We start from the raw sequence: 22,134 nt of genomic DNA on the forward strand, positions 1-22,134 counted from the left end.
TATTTTCTGAATCGTGTTTAGGTAGTTGTCTCTCAGATCTAACACTAGCCTTGTTCACATCTTTAGCATTAGGACGATGAAGTTGTTGTGATGACTCAGATTGCAAGTTTTTATGCGGAAGAAAGATAGGAGGGGTTTTCCATATCCCACTATCACCACTTACTTCTGTTGAAGGTTTTGGTAATGCTGCACTAGTTGGCGGACCAAATGGTCCCCATTTACTTGGATTTTGAGATGTTGATGATGGTCTTATAAGTGAAGGGTTAGAAGGAAGCTCTAACGCATTAGTACCTTGTGCTCTGTTTTGGAGTACAAAGTCAATCACAGTAGGTCTTGAAGATTGTGAGGATATGTGAGATTGTGGCCTTTTGCATAACTTCACTACATTATGACCCATGGGGTTAATTTTAGGTACCTTACTAGTAGTCTTTGACTGTAGAATAATAAGAGGATGAGTCTTTTTTGCAGCTTGTGGGGTATTCGAACCCATGGGTTTTAGTGGAGGTAACATGTCACATGCTAAAGGATCTTTCTGAGGTAGAGTAGAAGATGCTCCTCTTGACTGTGGAATCATGGCAACAGATGCTAAAAGTTTTTGCCGAGATATAGTACAAGTTGTAGCTCTTGACTGTGGAACCGTGGCTGGAGAAAATGAAGCAGATGCTGAAGGTTTGTGTTCAGGTAGAGTAGTAGTTGTACTTGAATGTGGAGTAATAGGGGGTTGAAGTGTTTGTCCTGCTTATGAGTTATTCAAACCCATGGGCTTCATCTCAGGTATCATGGCAGGAGAACGTGAAGTAGTTGCTGCAACGGCATCTGAAGCAACATCATTAGATACTGAAGCAGCAGCAACTCGTGTCCTTTTGCTACGATAGGTCATAATAACACTGTCACAATTCCTACGAAACAAAACATATTAATACTTTTCGATCAGATATAAAAGCCAAAGTACACAGATTTTAAATCCATCTTACACAGATTCGATGATATTACTTCTCGTACGAATCAATTATTTTGATATCCACATCTAAAATGTGCTTAACTTGCAAACAATGTATCGAAAAAGCACATTATCAAGAAAAGACAGAAAGCCAGAGTCTTAAAATTAAGGAGCGGTTATTAGAGTTGAAGTTAGTCTTACAGCAAACTCTGTGATGAACAGAACTCGATGAATATGGGGAGCATCCTTTACAATGACTAAAGAAAATGCAGAAGTCATAATGAAACTTAAATAGTCAGAACTCACAAGTAATTAGCATGTATCGATGTATTTATGTATGTAGAAGAAATGTAAAGGTAGTGTGTTCTCAATAGTCAATATGACAGGAGTTCTCGGTGTACGTGGATTAACTTATTTCAACTTGTTTTTATCAATTTCTACGCAGTCCTTAAATTTCGTTCATAATAACTATTACCAAAATTATCATATGTCTTTCAATCTCTAGCTGGCGTCCCATTTAGAACCTTTCCTCCAATAAGTACATGTCAATCAACACTATTATTAGCTTCTAACTATTCTAGTAAGAGTATATCACCCTGATCTATAACAGGATCTGTTTCAAATAGCTAAACCTCATATCTAAATAGTTGTCATAGTCACATATCTTTTTCAAAATTAGGAAGTTGATGATTCTCAAGTACATGCACAGAGTACATCTGGTGCAGACCATGATTTAGTGTTGCAGGTTCACCATGATTTAGTGCTGGAGGGTGATTTGAAGTGCAAATGCGCGAATAGAAGTGAAGATTATCATTCATTTATGCCCGAAATTTCTGCTGATGCACTGAAGTATATATGCATAAACAAACAAGACACAGAGGCTATGAGAATAGATGAAAGGAAGTGTAGCAAAGTGGTAGCTAAGGCGCGTTCTAGATCGCGTCTTAGGAAGCTGTTGTTTCTTTTCCAGAATAGATTTTAGGTTAATGTTTGGGTTTGGTTTTAGTATATTATAGTACTTAATTCATGCTATAAAATTCAATAGTTTTAGTATTATGGCAGTGCTTAATTCATGCTATGAAATTTAATAGTGAATGCATCCCTAATTAGTTCAGTGAAGTTGTCTCTTTTTTTGCTGGTTTAATATGATGCCTATTGTTTTCAATAGTTTTAGTAACATAACTCTAAGAATATTTCTCTTTACTAATTTAAATTTAAAATGATAAAACTCAATATGGCAATCAGAATATGTTTCATTCTTCATCATTTTATAATTTATGTTTTCAATTATTATCAACTAACTAAAGTTAATCTAATCTACCTAAATAAATAATTAAGATGTGCAAGTGTAGATCATGCAACTAATTTAGTTTGTTCATCAAGAACTGAAAGTATGAACTAAGCAAACTGATTATAATAAAAGATTTAGCAATAAAAAATTACATAATTGTCTGTGGGATGACGGCATCGGAAATCTAATTTGTGACTATAGAGTGCAGAGAGGAGAGAAGAGGAAGTATGCTGCAAACTAGGGATCGAGGGCCTCTCTTTCTTTCTTTTCTTTTTTTTTTTGTTTTGTTTTTGTTTGGTTGTCATTGGTGCAGTTTGGAGATCCCAACTCCCAGCATTTATTCCCATGCTTTTTCAGCCTACTAAAGTTATTATTATTGTTATGTTTTTTTTTCAATAAACAAGTTGTATAGGCAAGTATCTACCCTCTTCCCAATATAATTTCACTCCTGACTCTCTGCCAGGGTTTAATATGGAGTCATTCTAGATAGATTTAGTAATTCCAGGTGATAGATGGTGCGTCAGAATCTTTGTAACAGTCACACCCAATGCACAAACTGATACATGTCAGTCTGTTATGGAAGAGATGGTGAAGGAGCTCGAGTTATCAGTTGAAGATGCAACAATGATAACTGGAATTATGGAAGGAATGGTTACAGAAATTGTGAGTGGTTACAGTAAGCTTCAAAAATCACCCAAACCTCCCAGTGTTGATTCTCAAGTACATGCACAGAGTACATCTGGTGCAGACTATGATTTAGTGCTGCAGGTTCACCATGATTTAGTGCTGCAGGGTGATTTGAAGTGCAAAGGCGCTAATGGAAGTGAAGATTATCATTCAATTATGCCTGAAATTTCTGCTGATGCACTGAGGTATATATACATAAATAAACAAGACACATAGGCTATGATTAACTAAGAGCAATAGCACTTTTATAAACACTTCTCGATCACATGAAAATAGCACTTTTATAAACACTTCTCGATCACATGAAAAAAGCCAAAGTACAAAGAATCTGGTTTTTTGTATGATTGAAAAATTTGCAAACTCTACTAGAAAAACATAATAGCAAAACTAATTAAGCCCATCACCGCCTACTTCAAACAAGTCCCTAGGCTTGGTTCTAATAACATGAAACCATCCTTTTTGCATCTCATCCGCAACATAAAATACTTGTTTTGCTTGAGATGAGAAAACAAATGGATCGTCATACAAATATCGACCAGTATGCATCAACTTAGAGAAGTTCACACACACACTTCCATTTGAATTTGTCTTTAAACCCCTGTGGATGTCTATCCAATCACAACGAAATATTACAACCTTGTAGGAACCATAGTAATTAAACTCATAAATTGCTTTCAGCTTTCCAAAGTACTCTTGGCCTTCAGTTAGAGGTGATCAAACATGGCCCGGCCCGCTGGCCCGGCCCGGCCCGGCCCGTTTTTGGGCCGGGTTTGGGCAGAATTTTTCGGCCCGCGGGCCGGGCCGGGCCCGGCCCGGTCATTTTTTTTTTTTGTTTGGGCGGGCTTTGGGCAAGCTAAAAACGACTTTTTAGTCTATTTTTTGGCCCGGCCCGTTTTGGCCCGCAAAAGCCCGCTAAGCCCGGCCCGAAATAGCGGGCTTTGGACACAAAAATTCGGCCCGAATTTAGGCCCGGCCCGGCCCGGCCAATGGGCAATTTTTTTTGGCCGCGGCCCGGCCCGAACCCGGCCCGGCCCGGCCCATGATCACCTCTACCTTCAGCTTCAACCATAATTCCAGAATTTTGTGTCTTTCGATGTCGTTCACGATCCATGACATCAAATTTACAGCCACTAATTAGAAAACCTTTCACCCTTTTCACACGATTTAATGGACCACGTGCTAAAGCTCTTCTCACCTTTCCTTGTATACTACTATCATCTATATTGTGAACCTATGAATAAAAAATAGTATAGGTTAAATGATGTAGGTCATAACTTAAAAAAGGAATACAATGATCAAATTTAGAAGGCTTAAAACCTGGTTTTGCAACCATTCTGAGAATTCATAGATTATCCATTCATTTTGAATGGTGTCGTTCGACTGATTTTCGGTAATTTGAGTCTCTTCTCGCTTTTGACGTATAAATTCACTAAAAACAAGCCAAAATGCAATGTTATCTGACGATTTTTATGAATTTGATGAACTCTTATAATATAACTCATGGTGCTACTTACTGAATGACAGGTTTCATCTCATCTGAGTGAAGCAAGACATAACGATGTGCTTGCCTTAAACTTCTATCATCAAGACGAACATTTTGTGTCATCCCAATAACACGACCCCAGAGTTATAAAGATATGCATCTAAGTCTAAATGCCATCATCATTCCTTTTAGGTCTATTTAATACGGTCTCCACACCTTCCAAGTATCTCGAACAAAATGTAAGAGTCTCCCTCAGCAAGTATCCTTCAGCAATTGACCCCTCAGGCTGGGCCTTATTACTTACGTGAGATTTCAGATAGGCTAAGTACCTTCAAGTAATGTAATTATGTTAGTGTAATAGGGAAAAAAATTGTCTAAAAACAATTTTGAAAAATACGACCTTTCTATGGGATACATCCATCTATAATGAACGGGTCCACCGAGTTTGACCTCTTCAACCAAATGAATTAGTAGATGAACCATTATTGTGAAAAAAGTTGGCAAAAACTCCTTCTCCATCTTACAAGAGTAAGTTCTACCTTCGATTGAACGTCATATAATTCGTCTGGATCAAGCACATTGGAGCATAATTTCTTGAAGAAGTAAGATAACTCGTCAAGCAAATCGATCACTTTTGTAGCCTTCGCTGCTCTTAAAGCAACGGGAAGGATATCTTGCATCATGACATGATTGTCATGACTTTTCATATTAATAAGCTTCCGTTGTTTCACATTGACACACCTGTAAAGTTTGATCCATATCCGTCAGGAACTTTCAGCTTTTTCAGAACTCTTAAAAATCGATCTTCTCTATTAAAGACATGATGTATAAAGCTGGAGGCATGTACGATACTCTATTCGCATGCGGTTGAAGCCAAAGATGTGGCCTTATCCCCAACTCTTTAAGAGCTTTTCTAGCATTTTCATCATCCATCCTCTTATCCATGTCTAAAAGAGTTCCCAATAGATTATCACACACATTCTTTTCAATATGCATGACATCTAAGCTATGCCTTAAAAGAGTGTGCTCCCAATACTCCAAGTCAAAAAATGCGCTTCTTTTACTCCAAAGAACTTCATTAACATCATCCTCACAAGGACCATCGTTAACTTCATCAGCAGACGCACCAACTTGTCCTCTCCCTCTTTTTTTCCGACTCTTCTTAGAAGATATGTTAGTCTTTCCGTAAACATGTATGATCCCTTCTTGTTGCTTCAAGACCTCCGATCCACTTTCACGAACTGGAGCAATACCATATTCCGGTTTACCATCAAATAAAGCAGCTTCACTGCGATAAGGATGATCAACAGGTAACCATTTTCGAAACCCGGGTAACAAATCTTACCTCCAAATCTATATGAGTTAGTAGAATGGGTGCATATAGGGCAAGCCTTATAACCTTTTGTACTCCATCCAGATAACATGGCATATGCCGGAAAGTCACTAATAGTAGAGTGCAGGGCTGCTCGGAGCTTAAAATTTTCCCACTATAAGCATCAAAAGATCAACACCTTCCCATAACATTTTTAACTCATGAATTAATGGCTGTCAGGTACACATCAATATCTATCCCCGGACCAGATTTCCCAGGAATTATTAAAGATAAAATAAAAGATGATGTTTCATACAAAGCCATGGCGTAGATTATAAGGAATCAAGACCTCGGCCATGTGCTATGATTGGTATTCATTAAACGATAAGGGTTAAAACCATCACTTGCTAAACCCAATCTAACACTACGAGGATCTCCGGCGAATTCATGATATTTTTCATCAAATTTTTTCCAAGCCAAAGCATCTGCTGGGTGCCTTAACATACCATCATTGTCACGATCATCTTTGTGCCATCTCATGTCTTTTGTTGTTTTTGATGACATGTAAATTCTCTTTAACCTAGGAATAAGAGGAAAATATCGCATAACCTTAGCTGGCTCACCTTTCTTACAGGCTTCTTTACCTTTCTCACTTATATCACCCTCCTTACCTTTAGCCGCCTTCCACCTCGACGTATGACAGATTTGGCACTCATCTTTTTCCGCTGAGTCACCCCAATACAACATGCAATTATTAGGACAAGCATCAATTTTCTCATAACCTAGACCCAAATCCTTAATTACCTTCTTTCCCTCATAATAGGATGACGGAAATTCCATTATTTGAGGAAATGCATCTATCAGAAGTTCAAGCAATTTTGTGAATGACTCGGCAGACCAATGGAACATACACTTAAGATGAAATAGATGCAAAAGAAATGATAGCTTTGAAAATGTAGTACACCCCTCATAAAGCACTCATTAGAAGCTTCAATTAGTCTTTTATATTTGATTTCTTCTTCTTTGGTATTGAAGGATGGAAGTTCAGTATCTACCTCAGAAGGGAAATCATCCTCCTCATGCATGTCGCCTAATACTTCCTCCTCCAAATGTGGTTCTTCAAAAGATTGATCTTGAGGTTGAGAAGTGGATGTGGAATGCTAACACTAAATGCATCATTTAGCAAGCCCCGAATATCGTCTCGACCTACTATCGTTTCTTGGCTACTAAGAGGTCCTTGGGTACTACTTGTTTCATCATTTTTACGGTGAAAGATCCAATTCCTATACTCCTTGTGAAAACCATTAAACAAAATATGTCCCCCTACATCATCCGCAGTATACCATTTACGCAACTTGCACTTACTACATGGACATCGAGTTTTTCCTTCTATAAGAGTCTCTTTAGCTAGCTCAATGAAATTCATGCAACCTTTATAAAAAGCCGGATCATCATTTCGTAAATTAATCCAATTCGTATCCATGGCTACACAAAACAATAATACATCCTATGTTCTGTTTTAAATGAAACGTTTTCTTTTTCACGCAACCCAACGCGCTTCTTTAGTCATTAATATCTTTAGTTGTGTAAACGTAAAAAATATAAAAAAGTTATAATTTGATAGTATACATCGAGACGAATCTAACAAGATCCCACTTGACTATGTTTTTCTTTATATAATAGCGATAAATTGGAGTTAAAATTGATTAGTGAATAGTGTCATGTCATCCAATGTTTCATTTAAAACAGAACGGAGGAAGTATGAAGAATCATAAAAACGAAAAGTTCATGTTAGATTAAATACTATCATAATTTTGAACGTGTGAGCTTATCCCCTATCTTTTATACCACTATATTATACATTAATTCTAACTCTAATTATATATAAGCTTTTTCATAGGTATGTCTACATTAAAAACAAAGGAAAAAAAATAAGATTAGCTATTCAATGCAAACCGAATCTATCATACAAGAATGTGTCCCCATTCACAACTATGAGGGCAACAAAAGTACCATTGTATACTCATGAATAATATGGTTATAAACTATCAAGAATTTCGCAGAGAGTACAATCAAAGCATACATAGAATAACTATCATAGTATTATTGAATATATGTAATCATGTTTGTAAGAGTGTACCCACAATAAGACTTATAATTCAACATGGGTAAGCATTTAAGTGCCTAGAATCAAATATTATATTATACTACACACATGTATATATAACATCATATGTTAAGAGTAAAAAGATGCACTCACCTCGCACAATCACACAAACACTGAATGCAGATCCAACTATTCTGGGACAACTGAAATATAGCACTCGTGAGCAATCAACACCTATGAGGCAATGTCACTCTAGAAACACTAAACAAATTAAAGACAAGATTAGATACAATAAGATGGTTAGTAATAAAAGCCAATCACGTAGCACTTACCCAGCAGGCAAGATAAACTTAACATAATGGTACAAAGGAAGATTAAAAAACTCAACAGCAAAGGAAACTAAAACAAAATAATTGTAGGTCTAATCTGAAGTAAACTAATAATTAATGTTCTACCTTTCAACATTTAGATGTCAAGAAAAATTTGTATACATAATATATGATAAGAGACAAAAACAAAGATTCCTTCTCACACGAATGTACATCAAACATATTCTGTTTTACAAAAACTAGTGTTCTATCTGTCTTGGTCTACTTCTATTATACAAGTAGATAGATTAAGATCTCGAGAGTCTAGGATGGCCATTTTACGTTCGAATTATCGGGTACTTCAAGAAATTATATCCCAATTAACAACTGGAAACCCCCGCATATACAATGTTGGTTGAGCTGGTGGAAACAAAACCCGAAACCGCTTAACATTAAAGACCACGTTGTGGCCTGTTCTCCCTCGTGGCTACCAATATTTAGAGCACACGTAATTTCTGCATAGAGGCCAGCTGCATTATTAGCAGATAAAACTACTTTTAAAAAAATTGAGTTCAGTTTGAAATTTCATCTCTTTTATGTTATTACCCTGCATCCTTGTGACAGTGGCATAAAGGTTCAGTTTGACAAAAATTTTACTTGGCAAACAACCTTGACAAACTATCAATACCTTCCTGAGTATCTAAGGTATCAGGGGAAGAACCTTGACAAAACTATCAATACCTTCTATCAAATTATTTTTGACAAATTATTCTTGACAATAGAAAAACTTGAATTCAAAGCAGAACCTTGACAGCAAAGGAAACAACCTCAAATGTTTCTATCAAACAAAATAGCAAAGGAAACTCAAATGTTTTTCTATCGATAGTTTTGTTTCCTTTGCTGCTCTGAATAATATGGTTAGTAAGATGCTGCTTGTTACTCAAAGGTTCTGCTCTGAATTTAGTCATTTAAGTGGATCAAAGACTGCAATAACACTTCAAATAATAATTGTTGTTGTAACAACTAACCTGTCGATTTAGGTCTCTAGCCTTATCAGCTTAGATCCGCGATTCAGATGTTAAGCGACTGGACACTTGGCTGACCTCGTTCTATGATAAAGCGTTATAGATGTTTGCTTAAAGTTCTTGTCTAGAGAATTACTTTCACACATATCAAAAGTTTCTGTAGGCCAGACAGACCAAATGTTCTTATTAACTTTGGCTTGGACTTTGAGGGTGGGAGTGCTTCAAAACCTTCACAGTCCCTGTGTCAGCAGGAGTAATATGAATATTGTTGCTGTATTTTATTTCGTCAATCTCAAAGTGCTACATATTGCTATTTTTTCGCAGGGAATCGTCACAGCTCCTTTGTAATTTGCTATTTTTTCGTAGGGAATCGTCACAGCTCCTTTGTAATTTGCTATAGAAGAATTTCCTCCATCTCGCGACGAGGTGTCTGTCCCCTGTGTTGTGTGGTCTTGATTTAATTCCCTTTTTGACGTACAACATGAATATCTTTGTTTGGTTGGTCTTAGGCATGTATGTTAAGTGTGTTAGAGTAAATTTTGGATGGTTTAAGTTGATATATTAAGGGTATATATGTGCCCAATTTGTTTGGGTAGCTTATGGGTAGTTGGTTGGAGTGTGTGTGGAGGGCTTGTGCCTTGCTTTGTATACTTACATTGTGGTGTATACCTTGGAAAGATGGATTAGATGGATTTGGAGTATACCTTGTATTGGTTGAATTTGATTGATCCTAAGAACGGTATGGTTCTAGAAATTTGTATTTGATGATTCTAAGAACGGTATGGTTCTAGAAATTTGGGTTTGGTGATCCTAAGGGCGACATGGTTCTAGGGACTTGAGTTTGATTATCCTAAGGGCGGTATGGTCCTAAGAACTTAGTGACTTAACCTTGGGCGGTATGGTCCATTGATTCACTTATGGGTGGTATGACCCGTAGATTATAGCTATTCGAAAAGGGCGGTATGGTTCCTCGAATATGCAACTTAGGCCTTGGGCGGCATGGTCCAAAGAGTCTACTCACAGACGGTATGGTCTGTTATGTTTGAGCTTGTTGACCGCATTTGTTGCATGGTTGATCGGGACTTGGTGTGCTATTGGATTGTCCTTATTGGTTACTTATGATTATTTGTACCTCATGGTGAGAATGATAGCGTCTTAATGTGTTCTTTGATGTTGCTTCTAATTACTTTTAAGTTCATTATCTATTTCTATTTGAGCTGGGAGAACTACTAGTTACTCCCCACTAATTGTGGAAGTTGTTGATTTATTATGCAGATGGTGATGCTATTTAGGATCGTCATGGTTTGGACCGGGGTTGTGCGTTATAACCATGTGAGCAAGAAAGTGGTGCTAGTCACAGTGGACGAGCATTTTGAGATAGGAATTAGAACTAGTTACTTAGTTGGTCTTAAGTAGCTATCTCTTTTGTTTTGTCACATGTTTTGAACTACGGATTTCAGTTGTCTTTGGTTTGAATTTTCTCTATTTGAGGTTAAATTTTTTCCGCCTTTGGTCCTTTTATAATGGATAGTTGTACATTATTTGTAATTTTTTTATTAATCATTTAATTGTGCATCTTTTCAATTTCTTTTTTTGGGTTTTCTGATTGACATATTAAATGATCAAGTACTTACATCCTTATTTTAACGTCTATTTCGAAAATTTCGGACCAAAAAATAAATTTTTTGGTCTAGACCGAAAAATAAAACATTCAAAAAACTTGGACTTAATCAGGGCCTTAATATGTAGGCTCGTCCTTGGGCCTCCAAAATCTCATAAACGGAACTCCATATCTTTTTGCCCCAAGGGAGATCAAAATTAGATTATTCTCTTTGCCTAATTCTTTCTTTCTAATATTCTATCTTTCCAATTCCCTGGTTATTTTCACGTGTTTGATTTGGTAAACTTTCATTACTTTGTAAACTAACCCTCTTAATGCCTAATGGTGATGGGTAGATAAGTATGTAACTTTTGCTTAAGAAGGCCCACCACATAAGTTGTTTCATATGCATGTTCCTTTTGTATATTACAAGTATGACTTGATAAGTTTGTCTCCTTCTTTAGTACTCCGTACTGTTTAGTTGCATTATAGCTGCGTTATAACTGCCTGCCAAATAAAATTGAATGAGAAGTTGATAAATTTATCTGGTGCTTACTCAAAATACACTAATTACTAGCATAACAAAAAATTAGCATTCATTGATAATATCTATTAAAATAAACACAAATAATTGTCCAATAGTATTTTCAAGGGCAATAAAACTAATGTAGTCCTAGATCGTCTTATATTTGGTCATTATCACACCTGATAAATCAAACTGGTTTAGTCATATATTGTTTTGATTACTACCAGCACTTGATAGACTTATAGTGGATGTTATGTATTTTATTCGATATTTCTATAGGTTTTTAATGGTAAACATGTTTTCTATTTTTTTGAAGCTGTAAACATGTTTTCTAATCTTTTCTATAGTGATTAAATTCTAATCTGTTAGCACTCTTAGTTTCTATTACATGTTCCCTTTAATCTTTTCTTGCTTGTCCACATATTCAAAACACAGTCTCTTAATCAGTCCTTTTCTAATATGTATGTCACATAACAGTGAGAAACTTTATTACTGAGGCTTGGACAGCAGTAAAACCTTTACAAAATAGGCATATTAAGAGGATGTTTGGCAATACCGATGGTTCTGGTGATGAAATTAACCAGTCTGGGGGTTCTGTTTCTTGGGTTCTTAAGGATGGGAATGGGATTCTTATCCACAAGGGTTGTAAGTGGTTCTCAGGATCAGTTTATGCCAAATATACTGATTATCTGGAACTATTAGGGTTCGAGACACTAATAAAATCGATTCCCAAAAAGTATATCAACTTTGAGATTTTGATCTACAGTGATAACTCTGGTGCTATTGATATTATTAGTATAGTTCAAGGGTTATATAATTCTGGTTTGAGTTTGCGATTAGTGCTGAGGTTGCGCGATCGTACAAGCTTGTGACTTCTGATATGGTAGTGGTGGCGATCAGCATTTGTGCTTTGATGAAGAATTTCTCTCCTGATTCCACTATTCTGAAGGTGGACCGAAAGGTTAATATGACAGCTGATGGCATGGCGCGATACGGTCGAGGTTTTGCTACAGATACAGATGAGTCCTAGGTCGTCGTTTTGGTACCGGTGTAGTTTCTTAGTTTTTATTTTTTGTTTTAGGCAATTGTAAATTAGGCAAAAGGAATAATCTAATTTTGGTCTCCCTTGGGGCAAAAAGATATGGAGTTCCGTTTATGAGATTTTGGAGGCCCAAGGACGAGCCTACATATTAGGGCCCTGATTAAGTCCAAGTTTTTTGAATGTTTTATTTTCGGTCTAGACCAAAAAATAAACAATTTTTTGGTCCGAAATTTTTGAAATAGACGTTAAAATAAGGATGTAAGTACTTGATCATTTAATATGTCAATCAGAAAACCCAAAAAAAGAAATTGAAAAGATGCACAATTAAATGATTAATAAAGAAATTACAAATAAAGTACAACCATCCATTATAAAATGACCAAAGGCGGAAAAAATTTAACCTCAAAATAGAGAAAATTCAAACCAAAGACAACTGAAATCCCTAGTTCAAAACATGTGACAAAACAAAAGAGATAGCTACTTAAGACCAACTAAGTAACTAGTTCTAATTCCTATCTCAAAATGCTCGTCCGCTATGACTAGCACCACTTTCTTGCTCACATGGTTATAACGTACAACCCCGGTCCAAGCCGTTTTGGTACCAGTGTAGTTTCTTAGTTTTTAATTTTTGTTTTAGGCAATTGTAAATGTATTAGTTTTTTTAGCATACTTGGTGTATACATTTACACCGGTACCAAAACGGCGACCTAGGACTCCTCTGTATCTATAGCAAAGCCTCGACCGTATCGCGCCATGCTATCAGCTGTCATATTAACCTTTCGGTCCACCTTCAAAACACAAATGCTGATCGCCGCCACTACCATATCAGAAGTCGCAAGCTTGTACGATCGCGCAACCTCAGCACTAATCGCAAACTCAGACAAACCAGAATTATATAACCCTTGAACTATACTAATAATATCAATAGCACCAGAGTTATCACTGTAGACCAAAATCTCAAAGCTGATATACTTTTTGGGAATCGATTTTATTAGTGTCTCGAACCCTAATAGTTCCAGATAATCAGTATATTTGGCATAAACTGATCCTGAGAACCACTTACAACCCTTGTGGATAAGAATCCCATTCCCATCCCTAAGAACCCAAGAAACAGAACCCTCAGACTGGTTAATTTCATCACCAGAACCATCGGTATTGCCAAACATCCTCTTAACATGCCTATTTTGTAAAGGTTTTACTGCTGTCCAAGCCTCAGTAATAAAGTTTCTCACTGTTATGTGACATACATATTAAAAAAAGGACTGATTAAGAGACTGTGTTTTGAATATGTGGACAAGCAAGAAAAGATTAAAGGGAACATGTAATAGAAACTAAGAGTGCTAACAGATTAGAATTTAATCACTATACAAAAGATTAGAAACATGTTTACTGCTTCAAAAAAAGAAAACATGTTTACATTAAAACTTAAATATAAATATACGAATAATATCAAATACATAATATCCACTATAAGTCTATCAAGTGCTGGTAGTAATCAAAACAATATATGACTAAACCAGTTTGATTTATCAGGTGTGATAATGACCAAACATAAGACTATCTATGACTACATTAGTTTTATTGCCCTTGACAATACTATTGGACAATTATTTGTGTTTATTTTAATAGATATTATCAATGAATGCTAATTTTTTGTTATGCTAGTAATTAGTGTATTTTGAGTAAGCACCAGATAAATTATCAAATTCTCATTCATTTTTTTTGGCAGGCAGTTTATAACGCAGCTATAATGCAACTAAACAGTACGGAGTTACTAAAGAAGGAGACAAACTTATCAAGTCATACTTGTAATATACAAAAGGAACATGCATATGAAACAACTTATGTGGTGGGCCTTCTTAAGCAAAAGTTACATACTTATCTACCCATCACCATTAGGCATTAAGAGGGTTAGTTTACAAAGTAATGAAAGTTTACCAAATCAAACACGTGAAAATAATCAGAGAATTGGAAAGATAGAATATCAGAAAGAAAGAATTAGGCAAAAGGAATAATCTAATTTTGATCTCCCTTGGGGCAAAAAGATACGCAGCCCCGTTTATTAGATTTTGGAGGCCCAAGGACGAGCCTACATATTAGGGCCCTAATTAAGTCCAAGTTTTTTGAATGTTTTATTTTTCGGTCTACACCAAAAAATAAACAATTTTTTGGTCCGAAATTTTTGAAATAGACGTTAAAATAAGGATGTAAGTACTTGATCATTTAATATGTCAATCAGAAAACCCAAAAAAAGAAATTGAAAAGATGCACAATTAAATGATTAATAAAGAAATTACAAATTCAGCGGACCTCTCCGCTTCGCTACGACTCATCACGAACATTTTTCCTGCAGGCTTATTCTGGGTAGGATTTTCATTTGCAGGCTTACTATAGTTTCCTTGGTTATTCTGACCTCCATGCTTAGTGTTCCCTGACTGATTGGACCCTGATCTAGCCTGATTATCATTCCCTTGAGTCTTCAGATCTTTCCCGTGCTTGGAGAAGCACTCATATTCCCTATGACCCTTCTTCTGGCAATAGTTACAGGTTACTAAATCTCCCTTGCAGTCTCTCCCAGGATGGTTTTTGTCACAAAACTTGCAGTGATGCACTCTCTCAGGTTTTCCTTTGCGGCTATCCTGGTTATTCCTACCTTGGAAATTCCCATTTCCATTCCGGTTTTTCTTAAAATTACCTTGGTTTCCCCTAGTACTAGCCTCTTTTCTCTTTTCGCCTATTACCACATTCCTCTTATCCCTCCTTGTTTGCAACCCATAAATATGTGAAGCTCTCCCATACACCACATCTAAAGATGTGAAGGTTTCACCCCCTAATCCTAACTGGATTTCATCAGTCAACCCTTGTTCGAACCTCTGAGCCTTAAGCTCCTCAGTAGCTACCACCTCAGGTGCAAACCTAGACAGGGTTATGAATTTACTATAATATTCAGAGATAGTCATACTACCCATTCTAAGGTTGATGAATCTTGAGCTTTCTGTTTTCTCATGAAGGCAGGGTAAAATTTCCCTCAACACAACCACAAAGGCTTCCCAATTGAATCCCTCGCAGCACTCAATCTAGCCCCGTTTTCTCTCCACCACAAATCGGCCTCATCCTTTAGATATAATACAGCCTGGCCTATCCTCATCTAGCAGGGCAATTATACTACTTCAAATAATTTCTCAAATTCCCTAATCCAGTTCTCTAGGAAGGTAGGGTCAGATATCCCTTAAAGTAAGGTGGTTTCACTTTGGCCAGTCTTTCGAACATCTCTCCAGCAGTCTCTGGACGTTCGACCTTGTCCTGATTCAGTTTCTCCGCCAAGAGGCGAATAGCATCAGCTAGTTCAGTGTTGTTAGCCATTCTACTTCGGGACCTGAAAGTAATATAACTCTACTCGGTTCCAGAAAACTTACTAGTCATCTAAGCAAGGCAACACTTGATTTGATCATTAAAGATCGCATCAACATACAATTCCACTAAGTTTCAACAAGAAGTGTTCTCTAATATTCATATAATTGTTCACGTAAATAAATTCATATCAACATGAAATGGAATTGAGCAAGAAAATATAATCACATAATGAAAATAAATAAAAAAAAATTTCCCATTACGTGCCCAAAATAATTTCTTACTCCTCCAATAAATAAACAATATTTTATTCTTCCATAGAAGGAAAAAAAATGTGAAATAAAAAAAATAACATACTAGTATCTATATTTTTCCTAAAATGATAACTCTATAAAACACCTTTGTCCTTGTTGGCACACATCCAACATTATTCTTATAACTAATATCTTATGTATATCTGTATATATATAAAAAAGTATATAAGTATATATATAACCTATGGCACTACATTGCCATCTTTATCCTTATCTTCCTTATACCGCTTAGGTATGAAGGTTTCATCACTAGCTTCATCCTCTTCTTCATCCTCATAATAATCGATGAACTTTCTCTGGATCTTAGATCTTCTAATAGGTATGGTGTCTTCGTCCTCTTCAGGTTCAGACGCATACCTGAAACATGCATCATAGATATCCTCCCTAGTGGTACCTCTAGCACGGTCCATTTCTATGATGACTTCATCATCCCTAGCAAATTCTTTCCTCAAAATACAACGCATCGTCCAATGCAGGTCTTCATACTCTCTATGGTCAATGGGTGCATGAAAGTTGTCGGCTTCATCGTCAGTCAGAACGATGGGGTTAAAATAATTTCCTAGATTAGCAGCCATATTTGTAATACTCCGTATTTTTAGTAGTAATTTCGTATTAATTAAGAAAGTATAAAGAATTAATAAAAAGGTATTTTAGTTTATTTACAAATTAATAGGAATAAATTATTGTTAATATGAATTTGTTAGGAAATTTTCGGAGTTTTTAAAAGAGTAACCTGATCTTTACTTGACCTAGGGTTACTACTTTTTGAAGGGAGTATAAAAAGAAAAGGAGAGGGAATTTCAGAAAACCCTAACCCTTTCTTCTCCCTCTCCTCAGCCTACTTTTTCTTCCTCTCTCTCTCCTCAGCCGATCTCTCTCTTCCCTTCTCTCTCAGAATTTTCCTTCTCTCTTTCTCTCTCGGATTCTCTCTCAAACTCTCGCTGAATTTTCCTCTCGCTTCCTCCTTCTAGTCGCCTGCGTTTGTGCGAATTCAGGCGAGGGTTTGGTGCGAAGGGTCGAAGATTTTGTGCGGGTGTGTCGAGGTTTTCGTTCGCGAGTTTCGTGTGGCGTGTGTGTGGTTCGAGTGTGCGAAGAAGGAGTTCGAAGGTGTATTCGTGGGTTGTGCGAGTGTTGTGCGAAGTTGGGCGAACGGACACCGTGTGGTGGCGCGACAGATCTGGTCGCGTAAGGGTGTTTGGGCGACGAAACGAAGAGGGGTGCGAAGGTGTTCGTCGTGTGTGCGCGAAGGCGCTACGAGTGCCGGTTGAGTGTCGTGGCCGCGCGTAGGAGACGGAAAGTGTGCGTCGTCGCCGGAATTCTTGTGCCGGCGAAAGTCAGTGGTATAATTTTTGTACTTAACTTAGTATGACAGTTTATTTGTTAGGGTTATATTTACAGTTTTCATAAGTACGTAAGGTTTGTAATTAATAATTAGTAATTAGAGTGTTTAGTAAATTAGTAGATTGTTTAACTAGTAAGTTATTATTCTGTTTTTAAGTTAAAATTCTGGTTAGGTTTGTAATTGGAATAAGATAAAAGTAGGAGACGTGTGTTATTATTATTAGTTAAAGTTATTATCGTTTCATAAGTAACGTGTTTCATGGAACCTGACTTTGGGACATATGACTTACCTTTCTGGACATGACTTACTTTTGGACACATGACTTACTTTTGGACATATGACATAACTTCTGGACATAAGACAGGTTGGACTTATGACCCTTTTGGATTGGTAAAATAGTGGACTAATGTTACTAACTAACTTAGTTACTCACTAACCCTGACTTCTAAAAGACGTTAAATCCACTAGATATAGAATTATAACGAAAGTTCTGGAGTAAGGTTTTAACTATCGGTTAATTCGAATCGTTAGATCGTTATGGTTTTAGTACGTAGTAGTTGTTAGTGTTATCAAGGACGTAACACTAAAGCTTTGTTTTAACGGTTTAGGTCCCGATTTCATAAGCGGCTCGTTCTATTAAGTCAGCGAAAATTCTCCGCTACAAGGTACGTACGCGTACCAGTTTACTTTCAAGTTTAGTATCATGATTAGGTTGCAGTTCAGTTTATTGGAACCTAGTACCATGATAGGGAACATTTGATTGTGATTGTTTGGTTAGACGTTTATAATGTGAAATCAATATGATGCATTGAAATATGTTGCATTGAAATGCGAAGTTCTATCGTAGTGTAACATCAGCATTATTAATCTGATCTATAGAGTAACGAGAGTGTTACCACAGATAAGATTGGGTTTTGTAATTAAGAGAGCATGTAAATGACTCTTTGAAGTTATAAAAAGATTAGTTAGTAGTGAAAGAAGATTATGGCAATACTTGTAGTTGGATTCCCTACAAGTATAGAACAATGGGGGGAGTGTGGGACTTGTCCTACACTCCTACGCAGGCCTACTGTGACGACAGTAGTGTCCTTATATTTTGATAACTCAAGTAGGCGGAAGGTTCCGTTCGATCTTGGGGGTATGCATACTAAGGTGATGGGTGTGAGACGGAACAAAACCGTATTTGCATTTCATCTAATAGACCAAGTTGTCTATTAAGGATTCAGTAGCCCGTATGATTCTAGTAAGATGACGGTGCCCGTTCGATGCCAAATAATGAAAGATTAAAGGATGTGAGATAACGTAGTTCCATATAGCAGTTTGTAATTTGTGCATCACTTATGTTCATATAGTTTCAATGGTTCATTACGTACTCAGCATAGCTGACTCTGTGTGTTATTATGTGTTTGTTGACCTGTGATGAACCATTGACACTTCAATGGGGAGCAGACTAGGTGAGCTGGTGCTGCTGCATGGTATCAAGCATAAGGGGGCTAGTCTGTAGTTTGAAGTTAAACTTTTGGTTTGAGGATTACTGAATTTTATAGAACATTGCTAATTGGTTTGAGTTTGAATAAAGAGGGGTCATCTATGATTCCCGAGTTGTATTTACATTTTTCTATTCCGCTGCAATTTGGTTTTGAGACAATGAATTTGAGTTACCGTATTTCTAATTATGCCTTGCGTTTCATCGCGGCGGTAACACTCCCAAAGTCGATGCGACGTAGCATTAGACGTGTATGGATTTTGGGGGTGTTACAATATTCGTAGAGCTACAACACAATAAACCAGAAGGTTTAACACCCTCTCTAACGTGTTCCCACAAATAACAAGGGGTAAACAAAAACAAAGGCATGTAAATATACACTTTGCAGGCAAGAATTATAAACAGTTAGCAGGGAAGAAAAATATTCATGTATCAATAGCAGGGAAGTATAATAATAATGCATCATTACAGAAAGAAATGATGATATGCATATTTGCAGGGAAGAAAAAATAATAATGATGTTGAACTAACTTTTTAATGCAGGCATATAATATTTCTATCCTATATGTCATTCTTATACTACCCATTCTCACAATGCAATACTATACACCTTAAAAATAATGCAGACACTTTTATAAATAACATTACTTAAGTGTCTAAAAAAAAAATTCGAATAATAAAAAAAAATTCGAACCTATGGATTTCCGAAAAAAAATTTCGACTCGACAAATAATAAAAATTTTCGGACTTAATATTTATTCGAAGAAAAATAAAATTTTGAAGCTTGTATTTTCCGAAAAAAAAATTTCGAACCCTCAAATTTCCGAAAAAAAAATTTTCGGTATATAATAAAAACTTTCTGGTTAAAAAAAAAATTCTGTGTTCAACTTTTCGAAATAAAAACGTAGGAGCAATACTAAGGTTTCCTTCAAATAACTAATAAGCTAGGTAACTTAATAAGCTAAAGTCACTTAATAAGCTAGTTAGTTAGGTGCCTATAAGTCTTAAACTAACCGAAAGCTCCCAGATACCACTTTGTGTAACACCCCGATAATTCTCTCTTTCTAGAAAATACTTTTATAATAAACCTTAGAGAATTACCCAGGCATTATCGCTTGTGTGATAACGTTTCGGCTTACTCAGAATTTTGCAGCAGAAAACAACTTACTAAAAATCAACTTTAATAAAACTTATGAAATCAATAACAATATCTAAAACTAAAACACACCAACTTAAAACTAATGTCTGAAAACACAAGTTCCTACGAAAGCAACTTAAATAATACTAGTAATACAATGAGTCTCTCCATTCCAGATTCCCAATGAGATGCATCTGCGAACCTGTAATGTCAATGCTTTCTCGACTCTGCTCCCCCGAAGGATCACCACAGGATCAATAGGCAAAGCCATGATCACACACACAACAAGCACGTAATCAGCAAAGCTGAGTACTACATATCAGGCATAAATAATCCTAAACATGATACTACAAAAATAACTTGCAGGGATAAATAATAATATAAACATATAATAATCTGCAGACAACTATTACTGAACTAGACTCTAAACTTTATTTCTTTCTTTAAATGGAATAGTTATTGGACGAGTTGACTTATCTAAAAATAGGAAATATGGGAGCTACCACATATTCCAAAAATGACCTGCGATATCGAGGAACCTTTGAACTGAAAGAGGGATGGTGATCAATTCATTCCTAGAAGAACCCATGGCACGCTCACCATGCATTCCAACCCTTAGTGTCCAACTCTAGACGTGCACAAGTCTAAAGTCTATAACTTATTCTCGTTGCACTTTACATTAATTATATTTTATTACTTGTGTTGACACAAAGAAACAAGTAACACATAATTAATACTCAATAATCATAACAGAATCTCTTTTTATCTTTGGATTAACAAGTGATCACAACTCATCAATCAAGACTCTTTAACTCCTTTTTATACTTTACTAACTTGCTTGTTGAACCTAGCCAACAATAAACTTTACCTTTATATAGGTAGAACTCGTAACTTACCAAATAAGGTCCACGGTCCTTATAAGATAATACTCCCTCCGTCTTTTTTTATTTGCTACAAGCACTTTTTCACAAAGACCAAGGAGGGAGTGGGGACCATTGACATAAATGGAATTAACAAAAAAGCAAATAGGTAAATTGTGGGACCTATGTATTATATATGGAAACATTTACAAAAATCAAGAAGGAAGTGATGGCAAATTTGTAAATAAAGTGTGGGACCTATGTATTATATATGGAAATATTTGCAAATGTAGCAAATAAATTGAAACACCCCTAAATGGCAAAATGTAGCAAATAAAAAAAGACGGAGGGAGTAATTAATACTCAAAGAATACATGTAAGACATGATTCACTCTAACTTATATTAATTCACTCACGAATTAATAAATAAACTTGACTTATCTTGCTTGCATCAATCTTCCATACAAACATTTATAATCATAAACACTTCTAGTTCACATGTAGCACACAGGCATATACATGTAAAAATAATTCCAGTAATCATATATATGAACAAATAGAGTCCTATACATGATACTTATAAATAAAATACTCTTAGAGCATGCTTCTAAATCACATAGCACGTAGACAATGTGCGTACCTTGTATAAACCAATCGGTAGGCCACATTTACTCGCTAAAAGTCTCCTACGACGAAATCTCCGCCTAGAAAATAAAGTAACGAAATAAATATCTCGAACTAAAAATTTACAGCAACTTTAAAACGATCAAAACCCCCTTAAACGTGTTTTAAAATCGTTTTTACGTACCAAACTTCCGTTATATTTAATCCCTAGTATAGTACAACTATTCTAGTGATTAAAAATCATTTAAAACTCTTAAAATACTTATTTTCTGAAATTACAGCACTTATAATATTTAATAAATCTTCTGAAAATATATTCAATACATCTAAAATTATGTATAAACCAAATCTCATGATTTATACTTTATATATATAGTTTGTAGTAATTAAAAACCCTAAAAACTATAAATTTCATAATAAAAACTAAAATAAACTTAACATATTAAATCTAAAATTTATTATAATAATAATCATGATAACCGAAAATTATTTATATAAATAAAACAGTACTTTAATTCATAAACATGATAAATATCAATATAATAACATAAAAACTAGTATTTTAGTGGAATCTTAGAGAGGAAGAAAGAAAACAACCACAACAATGAGGTAAAAGAGGCGCCGGACAACAGCAGCCACGACAGGGAAACCGGCGGCAGCAGGTTCGGCTCTTGAGAAGTATTCATGACGTTTCTTGT

Source organism: Beta vulgaris, chromosome 2, assembly GCF_026745355.1.
Source record: "Beta vulgaris subsp. vulgaris cultivar EL10 chromosome 2, EL10.2, whole genome shotgun sequence".
NCBI classification, from domain to species: domain Eukaryota; kingdom Viridiplantae; phylum Streptophyta; class Magnoliopsida; order Caryophyllales; family Amaranthaceae; genus Beta; species Beta vulgaris.